Source organism: Pocillopora verrucosa, chromosome 1, assembly GCF_036669915.1.
Source record: "Pocillopora verrucosa isolate sample1 chromosome 1, ASM3666991v2, whole genome shotgun sequence".
NCBI lineage: Eukaryota > Metazoa > Cnidaria > Anthozoa > Scleractinia > Pocilloporidae > Pocillopora > Pocillopora verrucosa.
In genome coordinates, this window is record NC_089312.1 from 9652274 (window position 1) to 9673961 (window position 21688).

General features: G+C 36.2%; 1 protein-coding gene and 2 long non-coding RNA genes across 3 annotated transcripts in view; 1 reads left to right on the plus strand and 2 right to left on the minus strand.

Moving 5' to 3' along the window:
• LOC131786814 (uncharacterized) overlaps positions 1 to 21688 on the plus strand; it is a 41392-nt gene that overhangs the window by 16191 nt on the left and 3513 nt on the right. The window lies entirely within an intron of this gene.
• Positions 749 to 5729, minus strand: LOC131769714 (uncharacterized). The gene is made up of 2 exons (XR_010718791.1): positions 5321 to 5729; positions 749 to 3638 (listed from the first exon to the last, which is right to left on the minus strand). It is a non-coding gene; the product is annotated as an uncharacterized lncRNA (long non-coding RNA).
• On the minus strand, positions 16555 to 21361 carry LOC136283435 (uncharacterized). The gene is made up of 3 exons (XR_010718792.1): positions 20957 to 21361; positions 17702 to 19416; positions 16555 to 17196 (listed from the first exon to the last, which is right to left on the minus strand). It is a non-coding gene; the product is annotated as an uncharacterized lncRNA (long non-coding RNA).

Sequence of the window (21688 nt, forward strand, 5' to 3'; positions counted from 1 at the left end):
GCCTTAAAAAGCACTTTTTTTCCAAAAATAATTTTCACTGGTTTTCTAGGTGTAAAACGGCCCACCTGTCACAATGTTGTAATCCCTGTAACTTTTTAAATGGTGTCTACCTCAACACCAGTCTTTTCAATCACTTCATTATTTATATAAATCACCCATAAAAAGCTGAGGAAACTGTTATGAGCTACACATATGTACATAGTCAAGAACACCTCCTGTGACAGGGTACATACACGTGCATTTTGAATGGATTAGAGCACACACCTCAGAGATGCTCATCAAAGCAAATTATTGTCGTGATACTGTACTTTCTCTCCTGTTGATGTATCGTCACAACTGAACCCCCTAGTTAACCCATTCACAGACTACTTATAATGTGCACTGTTAAAATGCCTCCTCACCACACTTTTCATTTACTAATTTTGGTGGTATATCTGTATTTCTGCTGGAAATTCTCACCTGTCACAATTGTAAAGAGAAGTCACATATCAATCACTCAGGGAGTAAATGAGTGAACAAAAGAAAAAAAAAACATGATTAATGATTTTTGTTGATAAGTTCAAGAATTTTTCCAGTTGATTTGACTGCCACACCCTGGCAGCTTGAGGAAAGCCCAATTTATAAAACACTTCTTAAGAACAGTACAAAAAAATTCCATCAAGAAGCCAGCCTTACAAATGAAAGCTTGTTAACAGTACTGTTGTGAATGATAAAAGAAATCATGGCTACCACGACTGCTGCAGGCCAATGTCATTTATTAACTCTTTATTAATCATTCATTTTCCATACAACAAAAAATACTAAGAAAATAATGCAATGATATAACAGTTTCAGCCACACATCAGTTAAACTCTTGTTGTATACACGATGATGTTCATGAGGATGCTTCAGTTCCTAGAAGTAAAGGGTCACAATGATTTTTAAAGGATTGTCAAATAACACCAGATACATAAAGAGACTGGAATTATGTTTCTTAATTCAAATCCTTATTGTGTTTGGAAAGGAAAAGGTATGCATACATGCACCAGTAGCTTTTGAGGTATGCAAGTTAATGATTTGAGGCTAGTGCTAAATAGGAAGTGAACAGAGATATATGAGGGTATACTGCATTTTATTATTTTTAGTCAAAATCACTCATTGAACTTACATGTAGTAGCTACCTGTAGGACAACATCAGCATGTACTGTTAATAACATCAGTATCATATCATTCATTAAGAAAAAAACCCTATTGGATGATCAAGAGAAACATATATTGGTTTAATTGTAATTTCCTATTGAACACAATTTTTACATACAGCATACAAAATGATAATGGCAAATTAAAACACAGTACTATTTCTCAAACTAATAGACTCAAAATGTTACTGATCTTTTAACAAAGAGAAGAAAATGCTTTACGATATTCAACTGAAATAAAAAACAACAACCCACAGATTGGTGCAAAATTTGAATAAGTTTTTATTTTCATTTGCCCAAGAAGAAAATGTCTTTTACACCATTATTTTTTATTAAGACCAATATCAAGATACAAACTACAAGCCTTCACCATCATTTCCATTGACTAAAGACAGCCACTGTGTTTCGTATTTCAACAATTAATTGCATTTGCCACCTTCTTATTTCAAGTGGAATTACAAAGAAGCCATTTAAGCTGGTATGAATGAAAGTTGAATATCACTTGTGAGCAACATTAATTTTTTACCCCAGTCTTGGACAGCTTATCATTAAATCACAAGCTGTAAACTGTACTCCATTTTATAAAATGACTTCAGGACAGGAATAAAGAACATTCACTGTCAGAAAAAAAATGAATGGAATGCAGTCATTTTCACAAAACAAAAAGCTTTCTGTCTTTTAGTAATATTATTATGTAATATCAAAATTGTCCTCTGAATCATGTATGATTGGATTTACTTTAGAGTTACTAGTAATTTCTCCTGTTGCTGGAAGGAAAATTCAGGCAAAAAAACTGCAAAAATAATGTAACAATAAGTGGTGTGGTTTGGCTGGCTTAGAGGCAAGACACATCCTAAGCACTCAGCTATACGCACAATTCAACAAAATTGAACACGAGTCTAATATTCAGTCATGAAATAAGCTAGTTCATTTACCTTGGCTTAAGTTACAAGTAGCTCTCAGCAACACAAGTCAATGAAAACTTTGAAATTGAATGGTTTAAAAGATAGGTTGCTGTCATTTTGATGATGTTAACAACAATTAATTTTCTAGTTGGGAAAAAAACCCAACATTTTCTTACCAGGCAATAAGATTGGAAGAATGCATGCACAACATCCTAAATGAAATTCACAAATTTTCCCCTTGGTTGTTACTATGATTAGAAAAAAAGGTGTATTCTCTCTTCTTTACTAAGACAGCGATCTGTATTGCTCACATGGGAGAAAGAATATGAACTGCCAGCTGACCAAGAGACTGATATAGGTACATGTATTTCATGTAACAGCTTTATCACTCAACTTCCTACACTGATCCAGACTGCTCACCTCTTTTGACACAATATTTGCAGTATAATGTTTACCCTTGAATGGTAACATTTTGTCCCAAGCCAGCTTTCTTGCTTTAGTCAACAAATTAATGGAATTGAACTATGGTAAATTCAACATTCGCTTTGCAGCTGTAAATGTTTGGAATCACCTTGACGAAAGCATTAAACACCTCCCCCTTAAAACATTTAAAAACAAAGTCAAATTAAACATCTTACAGTCTTACTGTTCATGAGTTTTCAACTGGTTTCTTCTTCTTCTTTTTCTTTTTTCTTTATCTGATTTTTTAAAATTTATTTTTTGTCCTCTTTTTTTTTTGACCAATAATTTGCTTTGCTCGAGCTTTAGTGCCAACCTACGTCCTATATTTAAACACTATTTACTTTTACTCAGCTGGATTAGCTTTTCAGTTATTCTGAGTAAATGTTACCTTTTTTTGTATTAATATATTATGTGTGCAAATTAAGTTTAACTTCTCAATTTGGTAATAAAGCTAGTTGTTGTTGTTATTGACAAAATACACAAGTCATCATGGTATGATCCAAAGCATTTTACTCTTCTCCTTCTACTTAAAGAAAGTGACATCAATGATAATTAAGGTATTGGCATTAAATAATTAAATGTCTGTTTATAGGAGCAATCACCAGCAAAATTTAAAACATTTCAAAACATTTCGCACAGCTCCCATGAAAAAGGTACATGTACTTTAACACCTAAAATAGTTTAGCCTCGGAAGCCAAACATGTTTATAGAAAAAACCTTGGGAGGAGGAACCACACTACTCATTGAGTGCAGTACTTCTTCTTCTAATTCCTCCTACACAAGTGTTCTTAAAAGCCACTCAGGGACTTGGGAAGATGATATAAAACTATAAAGACACTCTCAGAATATGTAAGCCTGGCTCATCTTGCTCCTGTTGCAAGGCTAAGGATTAACAAATAAATGTTGTCTTTCTAAATATACACAGTGTGACATAGCATAGGTGTGTCAATTACAAACCTTTAGACACCTGTACCATAAATTACAGCCATGATCCAACCATGAAGTGTACCCAGTACAATGCCACATAATTATGTGCTGCCAGCAGTGGTAGTGATAATATCATACAGACATTTGTTAGGAGAGTTGAACCAACCTATATTTAAAGATCAGAAAATTAGTTGACAAAATGGTTAAACCTGTTTGTTCACAATTGAAGCCACCAAAAATTACAGGTAACACCTCCCTGTCACTTTCTAATCAAGTCAATGGATTTTAAAGATACTATTAATATAGATGGTTTTAACAACTTAAATTACTGATGCACAACTTAAAAGACCCACAGTCAATATTTAACTGATTTGTTCAAACCGATTGGAGTTCAGACCTTGGTGATACAAGTATGTACATATCAAGAGGTGCCTGATATAAATTTGTATTCCACACTTGTTTTAAGTGATGCCATGCATGTTGAATTCCAACTGAAAGAACAGTTTCATAATAAACCTTCAACTCCCATGTGTGACCAAGACAGAATTTCTCCTTACAATATCAATACAATATTAAGCAGAAAAGTGATGAAAATAAAGGAAAATATTAATTAGGGGATTATTAGTTGATCCAATACCAAATTCTCAAAATTAACATCAGAGGAACTATATGGCAGACAGTAAGAAGAATTACTAATGAGATCTTAGCAGTTAAAGGGTTAAAGCTGATGTCAACTGTGAAAATCATTTTGGCATTTCACATGCACAGGAAGTCCTTATTTGACTTAGAATTTTGCAAACCAGTCAATGAAGGCCTTGATGAGATTTAACTGTGAGCCATCAAAACATGATAAGCTCAATATTGAGGGGACCCTGTGGTTGGAATCCATCAAAAGAGGAGGTCATTAGTAAAATAGTCATCATCAGTAATCATCATTAGAACCATTCATAAAAAGCTGAAATTTAGCAAGAAGTAAGGATCACTCTACACACCAACCAATCAGTGAGGTTGGCCACATCTGTTTCTTTGTTAATTATTGACAACAACAACAAAGTATCAAACATTTTTTAAGTATCTTCTGCCACCTCAAGTAATTGAGCACAAAATAGATCCAATTGGTTTGGTTCATGACTTGTACGTGTAGTATGTAAGATTATAGGAGGCAATTATGGGCTAAAATTGGATTTTGACTTTTGATGTCACCCTGGTAACAAAAGCATTTCAAGAAAAGTTCAACATGTCAAAACTCCTCTTGTTTTTGACAAAATAGAATTTTGTTGTGTACCTGTACAATTTGTCGAATGAGAAATATTTTTGACTCCCTCACTAGAATCAGTTTTTCAGTGACATTCTTGGTCAGCATTTTGTTGATTTTCACAGTGGTGTCAAGTGTAACAGGCATCCTTAATGCTCTACACTGAATTTAAAAGAACCTTTGAGTTTTAATCAGAATTCATCCTTGTGTACATGACGAAATGACAAACATTCAATTCCATCACCGCAGCAATTTGGCACATTTTTTATCTCAATACTTGGGCAAGAGCCTTTGTAATACCTCAAAAACATTCATGACTCTGGAACCATTTTACACACAGCTCCTCAATCAAACTCTCTACATTCATAGCGAACAAGCCACAGTTTTTGCAAATAGCTTTCAGTAGAGTTCATTGCCATTCCCAGCTAAGATGACAAGTCCAAAAGGCATCGATTGGCACGATTTGATTCTCTTCGATACTTCAAATTCACCTGTACGTTAAATTTAAAAGAATGACATATCATTTTCTCGTTTAAACCTCATTGGGTTAGCTGCCTATTAAAAATATTGTGCGAAAATTTAAAAGAGTTTACCTGAAGCACATGTTAATCGAACATAACGTCTCCTCAGGAGCTGCAGAAATTGTGTTCCTGACAGATTGACACCAAAGCGATATCTTTAAGCTTTTCCCAGGATATCCACTACACTTCTATTCAAAGAAGTGATATGAACTACTCAAGTTTTCAGTTTTCGTTAAAAAGCCGACACTGTTGGCGATGGAATCATTTCGTCCCCAACATCATCCTAGCCCTATACCGACCAACGTAGTGTTTTTACGTTAAGTTCTCTGGTGGCGCTGCTCGCCCTTTTAGCTTCTATTTTGTTAATTATCTCAAGCCTTTTTCGCTTCCATGATATACATTTCTGTAAATTTGACTGTTTCACTTGCCACTGCAGCAAAATCCATTCCGCTTTGAACGAAATACACACCGCAGGGCTGTGTAATGAAAACATTAGCATCCTGGCCTCCAAAGACAACATTCAAGAATTTGGATTGAATTCTGGGATGAGGGGACATTGGAACAAACAACTGGTATTTTTGATTCCATAAGAGGATTTATGTAAAAAACAAACCACGTATTTCAAATGTAGGAAGATAGCAGGAGATTTATTCTTCAAAAATTTTTTTCGACAAAAATGTTCAAATTTTCCAATTTCCAACCAGAGAGCCCCCGTTTGCAAATGCGACGAAATACCCCAAACTTTCTTTGATTAAACACAGATTCAATACGGGATGCACAAGTTCACTTGTCTGCCGTGGCTCTCGGGTCGAAGATTCGCGTGGAGTGATTTAAAATAATCTGCTGTGGTTGGGTAGGGTTAAATCGCGCCAGATTCTTAAATGGGTGTGACGAACCCTTAAATTAACCGCCAAACGGTTTAAAGGTCTTTCAGATCTCTCTGTTTCAAGCGCTTGCCGCGAACCGGATTTTATGATTACTAAATAGTCCTCAACTACACTTACTCTCCCTCTTTTTGCCCAATATCCCAGCCCAGGATGCCTCTCTAATCAATTACTTTAATGGAACTTTTACAGACAGACAGGAGCCCATTACTCGGAGTGAGCAACTTCCAAACCGCATGTGTGAAACGGTGTTTTCACGAGTAAATTTATATTTAAGCAAGACTTTCCTGCCGATTGGTATGGGATTGACAATGAGACCAAATCCAAAAAGTTAAGCTTATGCCGCAGGCCTGGATGTTGAGAAATTTATGATCGTGAATGTCTCTTTTCTGCTTGCCCTCTGAAGAGAAAGTGTGCACTATATACGCTTGCAGTACAAAGTGTGGGAAAAAGGTTAGAGTCTGGTCGTTGTTCTGGATTGCTGAGTTCCGATGGTTAGATTTGAATGAAAAATAACGCTCCATTTCCTGTGAAAAAAAGTCGACACTTATTCCAGGTTTCATCAAGGCGAGAGAAATCGATAAACAAGGTACCGTATTTCTCTTTTGTCGTATATATAGCATATCAAAAAGACGACTTTTACGGAATTAAGCAACATGTAGATTCAAGTTTTATTGAACGTAGAACTGCCGGAATCGATCACTGATTTTTGCCATTCACTGGATATGACTTTACTCGATATGATAATCACACCGTCCGTTTGTTATGTCCGCCATCTTGGGATCTGAGAGTTGCGTAATACTGTTGAAAATTTTCATTTAAAATCTGTCTAGAACGATGTCAGCCTTTAAAATGGTTCAAGCTCTTCAGAAAGGTGTGTCCGACAACATCAGAACTCGATCATTTTGTATAAACCAGTGGAAAAGGCTTCTTAACTTAAATAACTTCAATTGACCACACGAAAAGGTGCGCTTCATGGTTAGTGTGAACATCTTTTGTGCCGCAGTTATATAAAAAATGTCTTAGCGAGGGGGTCAAATTAAGATTGATCTTATAATCACAAAGAAAATTACCCAAAGCGGGGCAAAAAATTACTTTAGCACACTTAACGGTGGGAGACACTCAACTGAGGTGATTTACAGTACACTGGAAAAGTAACTTTCGTCCGATATATAGCTGATTTATATCCCCAAAATATCTCTACAGCGATATGACAAAGAGCGCTTAGCACGTTATGTCGACTTAAGCGAAATATCACTTAATGGTTTTTAAATTGTGGCTGGTTGACAGCCGTCCTCAGCGAAATATTAGTTGGAGTTTCTTGTTTCCTTAAATCAGCAATCCTGCAAAAACAAACTTGCTGATTCTTGGAATTTGTCCGTCATGACTGTTTCGGCCTTGGAGACTTGCCAAAGGCTAGGAAAATTAAAAAAATTGATTGCATTACGTTTCATTTTAATCCCAGAGACATGTGTCACGTTATCGCAATAGGGATGATAAACACCCACTCCGACGATTCTCTCATATGCTAGGCGCAGAAAACATTCTAAAGAGCGAAAGGATGGTGTGTTTCCCAACCATTTTCAATTAAATAAGCCATTTAACATTTTAAGAGTATTATGTTTTGAGCGAAAATTATAATACTGATAATGACTTGTAAATGAGTATATTTGGAAACATTTGGAGACTGACTTTTCAGCCTTCAGATCCAAGGAGTTCTCGAGATCTAGAACTGTTTATGACAAGCAGTAAAAATAATGAAAAAGACCTTAATTGAAACCGTTCGACAGATAGGCTCAGATAAATTATGCCGTCATAATCATGGGTGTACTGCTTTAGTCAGACAGGATGAAGCATAATTCCAGCATAATTACGAAAATTCTTGAGAGTAAATACGTGAAACTGCGTTTCTAGCACTTTTACAATAACGTTTTCAGGGTCGTTTTTAGCATAAACGTCTCAAATACCGTTTCTACCACTTCTCTGTTATTGAAGGCCTAGCTACTACCTCACGCATTCAAAAAGAGATAAATAAGTGAGGACAAGGAATTTGGTCCAATAACATGATCTCTTTTGTGTGAAGTTGCAGTAAGCCACCTTTTACATTTTGTAATTTAATTTTATCCCTCGGTGGCAGGGAGAGGGAGGCCTGGGGAGCAGGGGAGTTTAAAGAACGGGAGCATAGTTTTGGGCATGATATTTCGTTTTCATGGGTCACGTTCAAGAGTATAATATAATAAGTTTTCGATTACAATATATCTGGCCCTAATCACTGATTAGTTTTCCGCCGTTTGACCACCGACGTAAACCCTATTGCGACTTTCTATTTCGAGATTGCTGAGTGTGCTGAGTGTTTCGTTACGTATTATCGAGGAGCCTTGGTGCACGACTCTTATTTCTGTGGAACAAGTCTGATTGCTGAGTTGTTTGGGAGACTCATCTACTTGCTATTTCACCACTAATACTGGCCGAGCCGATAATAAACATTATTGCAATTTCTTAGGAGCTGGCTATAAACCTTCCAGAAAATAACGAACATTTCACCCATATGACCTGTTCAGGTGTCCGTAGCATGATGTGTTATTTATGGTGAACTAAACACTAAGTTCCAGGGAAGAACGTATAGCTCAGATTTATTCTGCCCTATCAAAGTTTTTTTTAAGAGTCGCGGAAACTTTCTCCTTGTCATATTTCTCTTGTCATGTTCACAGGAGGACAGCTTTTTTTTAATATCATCTCATGTAAGTTCCCGTTTGTAAGACACTTTTTCGCGCTAAGGAAACTGAAATTAAACATTTAAGCTTGGTTTTATTTTTACAACGACTAGCCTCAGAACTCTGGAATCATCTGTTTTTAACTCGTTGGTTTTAACCACTACAATGTGCTGTTGACACGTCGACGTTCCACATTTTGTGAGAGCATTCACTAGGCGTTAATCACAGAAACTATCTTGTAATTGTTTATGGCAAGGCTTTTTCGATGAAATAAAGGCAGTTTGAAATTAAAAGAGTTCCTCTATATCTTTGGTAGTCTATGATATGTACATTTGTGTCCAATTGTATTTTAATGATAAAAATTTCACAATTTCTTTTGTTGAACTGATGCCGAGGTTGCTCTCGCCTTCATAGTAACCAAAAGTTGTTTTCTTTGTTCTTGGCCGAGAAAACTTTTTTCCCCTTACTTTTCTGAGACTTTTTATTTCTGATATCGCTGTTTTTATTTTTAAATGACATGCAAAGGCGAATTTCAGTTTACGATGATAAATTTTCCAAAGCAAAACGGCAGAAAAATAGAATTTTTGTCCTCGCGGAAAACATAGTCTTTCCGATGCAGATTGCATGTGTATGTTTCACTATAATGGTAAACTTGTTTGAATAATTTATGGTGATGTAACAAAATCGCTCGGACCAATCAGAATCAGTTTTCCACGATGAGTGTAATTATTTATAGATAACAATACAAGCGAATGCAAAGAGATCAGTGGGATAATGTCTGAAAAGTTTCAGTTTATCTAAAAATTCATTACATAGCCTTTTGTAAGCTTTAGATAACGTTAATTGCCTTATTTTCATTGTCCGAATTTAAAACTGTTTGTATATGATTGTAACCACATTATCAAAAGTGGCGGCAAGAAAATTTCTCACGGAGGAGGGGTTGGCTTGTGAAATTGAAGATGACCTCTGATACAATGTCGAAATACTTAATTGCGCAGCTACATTACGTAAAACAGCCGTGGGTGAGGGGGGAGGGGAAAGGGATGAGCGAAAACAGGCTGCACGATGATATAAAAATCTGTGTTGATCCAAAAATTCCGAGAAGTCTTTGATTGGAGAAATTCGAAGAGAATTTCGTCTTGTCATGAGCGTGGGACAAAGAAAAAATTCTGAGTCCCCATGAGGAATCGAACCTCAAGACCTTCGGATTCCGCGCTCCAATGATCTACCACTAAGCCACAGAGACTTTACGGTGAACGAGGTCAATTACGAAGTTCATATGACATGCCTCCTGCATACTGCTTGGATCAGCAAAGTCTTGGATTATTTGCAAATGTAATATTTCTATCACAGAATTTTATCTTGACCATTTCCATCGTGAGTCCAACTTGATTTTTAATTTAAAAAAACCTTCCGTCAAACCTAATCATGCAACTTTATTAAACGTATTTCCTCGAGTAAGCACCGGAGCGCTATTGTAAAATTTCGGCTGAAAGGAGGGGCGTTTATCGGAAGGAAGACGCTTAATCAAGAAGGGAGCTTATTAACGAACTATTAATCTGTACTGATTCAGCTGTCGTTGAAACTTTAAAGGCAAGAGAAACAGCTTTTCTTCGAATCTAAGAAATCAAGGGAGGAAATAGGCAAGTATTCAGTTATGATACAAGAATAGCCAATTGCTATCGAATACATAACTGTCGCACTAATCTTAAACAATTTACAATATTTTACCAAGGTCCTAAAATTTGGAATTCTCTCCTAATATCGATCACTGGTTTGACTAACTTTTTTACTGTAAAAAGAAAGATGATTCATTTTTTAATGAAATAAGTTCGGATTGGCCGAGCCGCACGCACATCCACATCCACAACTTAATTACAAACATATTGACAACCTTGGTGGCTTCCCCTATAAGCCTGATGGTTTCTGGGAGGTCACCTCACCCTACCACACTTTTAAACCTGTATAAATACTATATACTAAGTGGCTAATAAATGGAAATGACGATGATGAGGGGGGAGCGGGGTGCGGGCTTTATCGAGAGGCCGCTTAAAACGCTATAAAACGAGACTTTCTCTCGTCAGTAGTCATTTGGAGTTCTAAGCTTCATCTAACAGTGCACATCTAACTATCTGATGTGATTATTTCTTGTTGCCAAACATAATCTTTATTTATTACTGTAACATCCACACGAGTGAGTCGAGGGCCTGAAACAGTCTTACGCAGAATTTCACTAATTCACCTGGAAAATGTACAATCAGTCGAGAAAAACAAATCACGCGGCGATCAATTAAACGCCATCTAATTCTTTATCCACCTATCCACCTCTCCCCCCCTCCCCTCCTCACGAAATTTAAACCTGTATAAGTACTATATCGTTAGTGGCTAATAAATGGAAATGATTATTATGAGAGGGGAGGGGGGGAGACTTTCTCCCGTCAGTAGTCATTTGGAGTTCTAAGCTTCATCTAACAGCGCACATCTAACTATCAGATAGCAGGATTTGTAGAACACCACCCGCTCACACTCTGAGAAAAAAAAAATCAATATTTGATATTTAGCTTAATGTGCCCTCTACTGTTATGTCTATCGCTTTTTGTCATCCGGATCCGCCCTTAGTCCTGATTTCGGTAAGCCATGCCCACGCACAAAATTCACTAAGGGTGTAGAGTTTCAGCTCTAACCTATGTTCCCTTCAAACAGAGGAAGCTAGCGCATACCGCCTTTTTTATTAGAGGATAAAAGGCCTCGCATCAGGCACTGAAATGACAGGGTGCGAGCTTCGTCATTTTGATAAACATTGTTGTTATTGCGAACGAATCCAATAACTGGTCGTTTTTGCTGCTTTGAGGGCAATAACGAGTCAGTCAAAGAAATTAGTCTGCGGAAAACATGTGTTGTGTTGGGTATGATTTAGTTATGTTCGCTCTTTGTTTTAATTTAATTTAGGACCAAGCTTTGTTGAACTTAATAACAAGCTTGCTCATTGGTCTTAAAGACTCACCACCCTTCTATTAATATATTCGAAATAGTTTTTTCATTGATGGGAAAACTCCATGATTTCTATCAAGAGAGCAAATGAAGCCTTTACTCAGGCTTTGTTATTTATCAACATCACAAGATCCAGTGGATGGAAGGTGGTCACTGGTTATAATTTCCCCGAGTTTCCATTTCTGGGGTATTCTTGAGCAATCTAGGATAAATATCGAATGGCTATAAACTGAATTGTTTTAAAATATTTTCGACTTACCATATGATATGAGCTCTGTTCTGTAATAGATTTTGAGAAATTTATGATCGTAGGACGTCTCTCTCCTGCATGCATACGAACTGTGTGAAAAAAGTTAGAGCCTGGTCGTTGTTTTGGATTGTTGAATCCCGACAGTTAAATTTGCCCGGAACTGACTCCTTTTTATGTGAAAAAACCTGACACGTATTTCAGGTTTCATCAAGAGAAATCGATAAAAATGTAACGTATTTCTCGTTTGAGGTGTAGAAAGCATATCAAAATCGTGATTTTTACGGAACTTTGTAGTTTTTAGAGCCAAACTTTATTGAACGGAGAATTTCCGAAGCGATTGCTGATTGTAAGCATACATGGGCTCAATAGTATATACATTTGATATCCTCTTGACTGGATTTAACTATCGCTAGAAATGATAACCACAAAATCCGTTTTCTTTATTTGCGCGATCTTGGGACCTCAGACCGTTACGCTACACTTTTAAAATTGTCCGTAAGAAATCTCTCTTGAACGACGTCAGCCTCGAAAGCTGAACATAATTCTCTGTCCGACAACTTGGGAACTAAAAGATTTTATATAAAATAGTGGAAAAGGCCTCTTAGCTTAATGAACTTCAATTAAAAACACAAAAGGTGCACTACATGGAAAATTTGAACATGGTTTGTGCCGCAGTTAAATAAGAAGTCTCCTTGATAGGGGCAAATTAAAAGGCATCATAAAATAACTGAGATAAAAGCCCAAAGGGCAAAAAATTACTTCAGGGCAGTAAACGATAAGAGATGCTCAACTCAGGTGATTTATAGTGCAACGCAAAAATAACTTTCTTTCGATAAATCGCCGAGATATCTTTCCGAAAATATCGTTTCAGCGATATGACAAACAGCGCACAGTACGTTATCGCGATTTATATGTTGCTACACGGAGCTTCCTTCCTTTTCTTGGTCTTAGTGAAAATATTTAGATATCGATTGGAACGAATCCGAAAAGCTTTTCAGGGTAAATGGAAATTTGAATCGACGACCTGAATTCTATAACTTACTGTAATATATGATGGCAGCCCGATCATTAAAAGTGTTACCGTGACTTCAGGATGTTTATCGTATAACAGTATATCAAACTTGATTAGTAAACGATAAGTTGAGTTGGTGAACGCACGTGTTGGATATTCTCCTGAGAACTAGAGCCGCTAATGTCGGTACGTAAATTCCTTTTATATTGTTTCGCTTTTCAATATCCTGTTACATTTCTTAATAAGTACATCGAATCAGTTAGCGTTTTGTGATCTATTTTCAGTTGACCTTTTGCTTTTTATGGAAAATGAGAAAATGAAGTAAATAAGTGCGACAACGAGCGTTTATTGAGTATATCCGAAATAATCACAACTAGGAAGGAATTCGTAATGATAAATTCAGTTAGATTTGAATAATCTCAAGTAAATTAAGTATAATTAAATTCCTTTCCCATCTTTAACACTGTCTCAGACTCAGTTCGGGTGCAGTACGAATATAAACTGACAGTGACATCCATTGTAAGATTGGACGACCAGGTTTTAAAGGTTAGGCTTCTTAATATCCAACAAAGTTTTATAGGCCATTTATATTCGTGCAAGTGTTTCTCACATTTTTACTGACTGTCATCTATCTAGCTACGCATTTGAATGGAAGCGATTTGCGATTATACATTAGAGAATTCAAACAGCCGGCAACTCCATCGTCATTCATAATACATTTGTTTTTAAAATGTGGCTGCTTGAGACTCGTTCTTACCGAAATATTAGTTGCAGTCCCTTGTTTGCTTAAATCAGCAATCCGGCGAAAAGACTAGCTGATTCTTAGAATTTGTCCGTCATTACTGCTTCGGTGTTGGAAACTAGCCAAGGGTTGAGTAAGGTTTTAAACATTAGAAAGCATAGGGTTTAATTTAATTTTACAAAGCAAGAGTCTATAATCTCTTTCTCAAAGACGTGTGTCACTTGATTCAATGAGGGCCCAGGTTGATATAAACCCACTGTGACTGACCCTACCATATGCTAGGCACCGAAAACATTCTAAAGAAAGAATGGATGGAATATTTTCCAACAATTTACCACGAAGGAAGCCATTTAACATTTTCAGAGTATGCGTTTAGGCGAAAGTTATAAAAATGAGAATTACTTAAGTGCTACCGCAGTTTTCTTTTAAGACTTTGGAGATTATTCTCTTTTTTTCTATTTCTCCCATCAAAGTCACAACGGAACAGTTTTTGTACCAACACCTCATGTTGTTTGCCGTTTTCAGTCACTGTGTCGCGCTAAGGATATTGAAATTAAACATTGGAGTTTGGCCTAAGTCTAACAACGATCAGCATCGAGGCTCTGGAATTTCCGTTGGTTATTTCCGTAAGAACAATAGCAGAAAAAATAACCTTTTTCTTCCCAGATGACAAAATTCTTTGCGACGCAGACTGCGCGGATATGTCGCGTTATGGTGATATACTGAACTCGCTAGGACCAATCAGAATCAGGTTTGCACGTTGGGTATATATTTAACTATAGATAAACAAAATAACCCACGTACCAGAGAATGAACACGGGTCAATAACACAATGTCTGAAAAGCTTCAGTTTATCTAAAAATTCATAATTTAATCTTTTGTGAGCTTTGGATTGTCAAAATAATTATTTGTGCATTCATGTAACACAGTCGTGGGTGAAGTGGGAGGGGGAAGAGAGATAAACGAAAGCCGGCTGGTCCACATCCTGACCGATGACATCGAAATCTGCGTTAATTCACAAATTCAGAGAAGTCTTGAATTACTTGGAAATGTAATACTTCTATTAAAGAATTTTATCTTGACTTGATGCATTGCGAGTTCCTCTTGATTCTCAATAAAAATCCCTTCTGCCAAACCTAAGTAACCAATTTTATTTAACGCTTTTCCTCGAATAATAGCCTTGGCGCTTCTTCAAAATTTGGGATGAACGGAGGGGCGCTTATTGGAAGGAGGGCCCTCAATCGAGGGGGCACTTATTAAGAAACTAATAACCTATAGCGATTCAGCTGTAGTTGAAGCTTACAAAGTCCTAGATAATGTGGCAATAAACAGGTTTCTTCGAATATGGGAATATGTATATTTATTTAAACACCCGAATAATTTAGGGTTGCAATTACGGCAAGATCCTACCTGCTATTAATTAAAAAACTAGTAGTAAACAATAAAGAAAGAAGAGGTGATACAAATCAAAGGGTGAGGCTTCAGCGAAACAGTTTTATTTGCGTCAAGAGATAAAGGTTAAATTTAAAGGGCTTCCAAGCAATCTTTGAAACATGACTATCATGACGATGTTTTCTTCAAAAACAATCAGTGATCATAAGGAAAGTAATGATCACTTCCATCGGCGATTAGTCCACATGGATTTACCTCTGTTCAGTTTTAAGTGACAAAGAAAGTAAGTCTAAGTAAATTCAAATGTATCCTCTAAAGTTGTGAGAGTTCGTTTGTTTACCGCAATGGCGTGTGCAAATCTTGTCTTTCTTCCACCGAAAAACTGAAGTAACATGAGACACTTAAGGGGATTTAATGCTACGTTTACTCATATCATTTAACTTTCTCGGTTTCTGTTGTGAAATTTATAATAGAATTTCCAAAATTTAACGGACCTGCAAAGACTCAACGAAAGTGTATTTATAGCAAATCGTGGACCTCAAATAATTGCTTGGCGTTTTAAAACGAACCAACTGTTTTGCCGATTTCAGAAAGTAAACTTAATTTATTGTAATTGTGAAGAAGTACCTCGTGTTTTTATTTTTTTTCAGTTGCTTTTTGAGAAGGATCATTAAATTACAAACGATTGTTTGGCCCCGCGACAACCCATTTAATAACTCATAATTTGCTACCACAAAATTCATTTCGAAACCAATTTTTTAAAAGAACCCAAATTGATTTTAGATAAATAGAGAGAGAGAGAGAGAGAGGATTGATAAACTATTTATCGGCTAAATGTCGTGACTGAAACATTTCCTTATAAAAGCCGCTAGGCGCTCTAAGCGACTCAACACGCAAAGGATTGGATACCGCGCGCTGTGAGCAGGCCGGACGAGAGGAAACTGTCCGCTCTCGGTACCAATGAGATCGCAAGATTTGTAGAAAACCGCCCGCTCACGCACTAAGAAATATAATATTTACACTCAAATGTTACGTTTATCGCTTTTTGTCGTCCGGATCCGCCATTAGTCTTGCTACTATTACACTTCTCTGAAAGTTATTTCACTATTTTACGGCGAGCTGAAATTCTTATAAAACACCTATATCGTAACAGCATTTATTTAAGTAAACTTAGCTACGTAATACATCCGAGAACGCAGTTAATTAGTATAATTTTGGCTTCAAATGTGAAGCATCGCTGACTCGACTATACATCATCGAGGTCGTCGTTATTAAACTCACTCCGATCCATAAACAAAGAAGGATAGAATTCTTTCAAATTATATCTTTATTGAATTAATTCATCTCAAAACAAGGTTTTTCACAAAAATAACACAAATCGAATTCTACTGAATTTACCCACCATTCTTTTACAATGCCTTAACATTTTCGCTTTTTGAAAAAGCAATTTTGCTTCAGAACATAATTTTCACTAGTTTTCTAGAGAGGTATAGGACAGCCCACCAGTCACATAGTTGTAATCCCTTGGCAGACAATAAAATGGAGGGGTCAAAAGCTTTTCCTGTAACTTTTTAAGTGGTGTCTACCTCAACACCATTCTTTTCAATCTGTTCTCTGATACCATGCCCACAAAAAGCTGTGGAAGCTGTTGGGAGCCATACACATGTACAGAGTCAAGAGAACCTCTCTTGACAGGGTACATACATGTACATTTTGAATGGATTAACACACACATTTCAGAAATGCTTATCAAAGCAAATAATTGTGATACTCCACTTTCTTTCCTGTTAATGTTCATCATAACTGAACCCCTAGTTAACCCATTCACAACCTACTAATGATGTCCACTGTTAAATTACCTCCTCACCACCCTTTCCATTTATTAATTTTAGTGGTACATCAGTATTCCTGCTGGAAATCCCCATATGTTGCATTTTCATTTCTTGTGAGCTTCTGTGAACAGCTGACAAATTTCATTTCAACAAATGAAAGCTTGTTAAGAGTTATGAATGATAAAGGGAATCATGGCTACCAAGACTACTGCTGGCCAATGTGATTGATTAACTCTTTAATAATCATTCATTTTCCATAGCTATTCCTGCAACAAGAAACAGTTTCATGATGACAGTGTCAGCCACACATAAATTAAATTTGTGTTGAATTCACAATAATGTTCACGAAGATGCTTCAGTTTCTAGAAGCAAAAAGCCACAATGATATATAAAGGATTGTTAAGATACACCACATACATATATAAGGGAATAGAATTCTGTTTTGTCAAACCCTTTTATGTTTGGAAAGGTTAAGGTATGCATAAATGCACCAGTAGCTTTTGAGGCATGCAAGTTGATGATTTGAGACTGATGCTAAATAGGTAGTGAACATAGATACCCTGGGTAAAAATTATTTTATATTTTTTAGTCTAAATCAATCATTGAGCTTAGTAGCTATCTTTTGGACGATATCACCTTGCACTGTTAATAACATCAGTATCATCATATTATTCATTAAGAAAAAAACCCTATTGGATGATCAAGAGAAACATGTATTAGTTTGATTGTAATCTCCTGTTCAACACAAATACATACAGCATAAATGTAATGGCAAATTAAACATAGCACTTTAATTCCTCAAACTAATGGACTCAAAATATTTCTGATTTTTTAACAAAGAGAAGGAACACAATTTACGTCATTCAAATGACACAAAAAAAACAACAACAACTTTTTAGATTGGTGCAAAATTTGAATAAGTTTCTATTTCAATTTGCCTGGGGAGGAAATATCTTTTAAGCCATTACTTTTCATTTATAATGATATCAAGATACAAAATACAAGCCTCCACCATCATTTCCAACGACTAAACACAGCCACTGTGTTTTGTATTTCAACAATTTTAAAATTGCATTTGCCACCTTCTTATTTCAAGTTGAATTACAAAGCCATTAAGCTAATATGCATGAAAATTGACACAGAAGCTAGCTTGAAGGCAAGATGCATCCTAAGCACTCAGCTATATACACACAATTCAATAAAATGGAACATGAGTCTAAAGTCAGTCATTAAATGAGCTAGTTTATTTACATTGGCTAAATTTTCATGTAGCTCTCAGCAAAACCAAGGCCAAAAGTCAATGAAAACTTTGAAAGTAAATGATTTTAATTAACATTAATTACAGATGTAATTAACATGATGATGTTAACAATACTTGATTTTCTAGTTGGGGAAGAAATCAACATTTTCTTACCATGCATTAAGATTGAAAGAATGCATGCACAATATCCTAAACGAAATTCACAAATTTTCCCTTTGGTTGTTACTGTAATCAGAAAAAGGTGCATTCTCTCCTCATTACCTAGACAGTGATCAGTATTGCCCTCCTGGGAGAAAGCATTTGAACTGCCAGCTGACCAAAAGACTGATCTAGGTATTTCCTGTAGCAGCTTTATCACTTTTAGCTTAGCTTCCTATACACTGATCTAGACTGCCCAGCTCTTTTGACACAAGTTTTGCAGTACATTATTTACCCTTGAATGGTAACATTTTCTCCCAAGCCAGCTTTCTTGCTTAATAGTCAACATTTTTAATGGAACTGACAAAAATACACAAGTCATCATGGTATGATCCAAAGCATTTTACTCTTTTCCTTCTTCTTAAAGAAAGTGACATCAATGATAGTCATAATTAAGGTGTTGGCATTAAATAATTAAATGTCTGTGTATAGGAGCAATCATCAGCCACATTTAATGTATTTCAAAACATTTAACACAGCCCCCATGAAAAAGGTACATGTACATTAATATCTTAAACAGTTTGGCTTCAGAAGCCAAACAGGCTTATGGAAGAAACCTTGGGAGGAGGAACTACTTCTAATTCTTTTAATTCCCCCTACACAAATGTTCTTAAAAGCCACTCAGGGACTTGAGAAGATGATATCAAACTATAAAGACACTCTCAGAATATGTAAGCCTGGCTCATCTTGCTCCTGGTTGCAAGGCTAAGGATTAAGAAATAAATATTGTCTTTGTAAATATGCACAGTGTGACATAGCATAGGTGTGTCAATTACAAAACTTTAGACTCCTGTACCATAAATTACAGGCATGATCCAACCATGAAGTTTACCCAGTGCCATGTCTCATATGTGCTGCCAGCAGTGGTAGTGATAATAAAAGTTGAACCAACCTATATTTAAAGATCAGAAAATTATTTAACAAATCATTACATTGGTCACAATTGAAGCCACCATAAATTACAGCTGTCACTTTCTAACCAAGTCTATGGATATTAAAGATACTAATAAATATAGATGGCTTTAACAGCTTAAATTACTGATGCACAACTTAAAAGATCCACAGTCAATATCTAACTGATTTGTTCAAACCAAATGGAGTTCAGACCTTGGCAATACAATTATGTACATATCAAGAGGTGCCTGCTATTAATTTGTATTCTACACTTGTTTAGTGATGCTATGGGTGTTGAATTCAAACTGAGAGACAGTACAGTTTCATAATTGTAGTCAACCCTTTAACTCCCATGTGTGACCAAGACAGAATTTCTCCTTACTAATGAGATCTTAGGAGTTAAAGGGTTAAAGCTGATGTCAACTGTAAAAACAATTATCGCATTTCACATGTAGAGGAAGTCCTTATTTGACTTAAAATTTTGCAAACCAGTTAATGAAGGCCTTGATGGGGTTTAACTGTGAGTAATCAAAACATGATAGGCTCAATATTGAGGGGACACTCTGGTTGGACCATCAGAAGAGGAGGTCATTAGTAAAATAGTTATCATCAGTAATCATCATTAGAACCATTCATAAACTGCTCAAATTTAGCAAGAAGTAATTGGACCACTCTACATACCAACCAATGAGTGAGGTTGGCCACATCTGTTTATTCTTTGTTAATTATTAACAACAACAACAAAGAATCAAACATTTTTTAAGTATATTCTGCCACCTAAAGTAATTAAACACAAAATACATCCAATTGGTTTGGTTCATGACTTGTACGTGTAGTATGTAAGATTATAGGGGGCAATTATGGACTAAAATTGGATTTTGACTTTTGATGTCACCCTGGTAACAAAAGCATTTCAAGAAAAGTTCAACATGTCAAAACTCCTCTTATTCTTGACAAAATAGCATTTTGTTGAGTACCTGCACAATATGTCGAATGAGAAATATTTTTGACTCCTTCACTAGAATTAGTTTTTTAGTGACATTCTTGGTCAGCATTTTGTAGATTTTCACAATGGTGTCAAGTGTGACAGGCATCCTTAATGCTCTACACTGAATTTAAAAGAGACTTTGAGTTTGAATCAGAATTCATCGTTGTGTACATGACAAAATGACAACCACTCAATTCCATCACCACAGCAATTTGGCACATTTATTATCTCAATACTTGGGCAAGAGCCTTTGTAATACCTCAAAAACATTCATGACTCTGGAACCATTTTACACACAGCTCCTCAATCAAACTCTCTATATTCATAGTGAACAAGCCATAGTTTTTGCAAATAGCTTTCAGTAAAGTTCATTGCCATTCCCAGCTAAGATGACAAGTCCAAAAGGCATCGATTGGCACGATTTGTTTCTCTTCGATACTTCAAATTCACCTGCACGTTAAATTTAAAAGAATGACATATCATTTTCTCGTTTAAACCTCAATAGGTTAGCTGCCTATTAAAAATATTGTACGAAAATTTCAGAGTTTACCTGAAGCGCAAGTTAATCGAACATAACGTCTTCTCAGGAGCTGCAGAAATTGTGTTCCTGATGGATTGACACCAAGGCGATATCTTTAAGCTTTTCCCAGGACATCCACTACACTTCTATTCAGAGAAGTGACATGAAGTACTCAAGTTTTCAGTTTTCGTTAAAAAGCCGACACTGTTGGCGATGGAATCACTTCGTCCCCAACAATCATCCCAGCCCTATACCGACCAACGTAGTGTGTTTACGTTTAGTTCTCTGGTGGCGCTGCTGGCCCTTTTAGCTTCTATTTTGTTAATTATCTCAAGTCTTTTTCGCTTCCATGATATTCATTTCCATAAATTTGACTGTTTCACTTGCCAGTGCGGCAAAATCCATTTCGCTTTGAACGAAATACTCACTGTGGAGCTGTAAAATGACAACATTAGCATCCTGGCCTCAAAAGACAACATTCCAGAATTTGGACTGAATTCTGGGATAAGAGGGACGTTGGAACAAACAACTGCTATTTTTGATTCCGTAAGAGGATTTATGTAAAAACAAAACACGTATTTCAAATGTAGAAAGATAACGGGAGATTTATTCTTCAAAAATTGTTTTCGCCAAAAATGTTCAAATTTTCCAATTTCCAACCAGACGGCCCCCGTTTGCAAATGCGACGAAATACCACAAACTTTGTTTGATTGAATACAGATTCAATACGGGATTCCCAAGTTCACTTGTCTGCCGTGGCTC